Below are 1,356 nucleotides of genomic sequence, written 5' to 3'. Positions count from 1 at the left end.
TTATGGCTAATTATTTTCTTGTAAAATTATTGTAGTAATATGGTATGCAGATACTATAAGTTCTTTATCTTTTTTAACGTAAGATATTTAAATTACTTCCAGTGTTTATTTTATGAATATCTGCCGCAACTATTGAAGATGCCCATCTTGAATTAATTTTGGTTTATATAGTTTCATGTAAGTATACTGTGAAACCAACAGCTATATGCATTTTCAAAAAACTTGATATATTTTGCTGAATGTCTTACTATTTTAAAATACACAGGTATTGTCTCGGAACTTAATATTTGATGGAAAAGTAAACAATTTGTGGCAATCATTTTTTACATAATAATTAGACAATACATTTCACAACTATTGACTTGAATTAAAATCATTAGACAAATTAGGAGCAACAGCTATTATTAGTAATTATCACTATTTTACTACTAGTCATCTTGTTCCTTATTTACCATTCGTCTCCTTCCTTTGTCCTCTCTTACTGGCACTATCATTTTCCCTTAAGGTAAGCGGGGAAATTTATTAATAGGGTTAGATTACACAGACTTTTGATTAATCTTATCTCTCCTTCTGTCCCTTGTGAAAGTTACCATAGCAATTGCATTCAACAAAAATATTGGTTTTTACCTATGAATAAGATTTCAGTTTTATGTTGATACAAATAAGACGGTAGACAAAAAAGATCATATAATAGTGCAATAAGAAAGTTTGCTTTTCCTTTAGTCTTAAAAGTATGATATTAGAGTAAAATATATTTGGTTCTTATGTCCATCATAAGGAATACTATTTTACATGTTGGCAGAATTCTTTCCCAAATTAAATTTAAGGTTACTTTTCAGATATATGTTGTAGAATTTATTTGGTCTATATTATATACATAATGTACATTATCTCTGTGCTTCTCAAATAGGCAATTATGATGTTGAGACAAAAGTATTCCCAGGGAGCTTTACTGGGGTATCCTATAGACTTCGCCTAAGGCAGAAAACACCAGTTCTGATAAGGTGAACCATCCCTTTTATACTCTAAGAGGTAAAACTCTGGGATCTTAGTGAGGAATGATTTAAATGCTGGAGTGAAACAAGTAAACATTAAGTTTTGCTGTAACTATTTTGGGGACACCTTTACATTGATGAGGAATGGTGTTCCTTCTAAGCTACAATAATGGCGAAGAGCCTAAATTCTTACAATAAATAAACAAAACAAAACAAATAGGAATATGTTCACCTTAGTCAGGGGTTTGGCAGGTTTGCAATGGAGCCCTCCAACGAAATCAAAATTTGGTAAGAGTGGGCGAGGAAATTCAAAATCCCAATAGGTTCGAATAAGCCACATATCGGCTTTCTTCATTGTCTC

At 31.4% G+C, this 1,356-nt stretch overlaps 1 pseudogene; it reads right to left on the bottom strand.

The window, feature by feature from the left end:
- LOC105819300 overlaps positions 1–1,356 on the bottom strand; it is a 73,793-nt pseudogene that overhangs the window by 8,757 nt on the left and 63,680 nt on the right.

This window comes from Propithecus coquereli, unplaced genomic scaffold (assembly GCF_000956105.1).
Source record: "Propithecus coquereli isolate 6110/MARCELLA unplaced genomic scaffold, Pcoq_1.0 Scaffold479, whole genome shotgun sequence".
Lineage (NCBI taxonomy): Eukaryota > Metazoa > Chordata > Mammalia > Primates > Indriidae > Propithecus > Propithecus coquereli.
The sequence above is the reverse complement of the archived record's forward strand: the minus strand, read 5'-3'. Positions and strand labels throughout refer to the sequence as shown.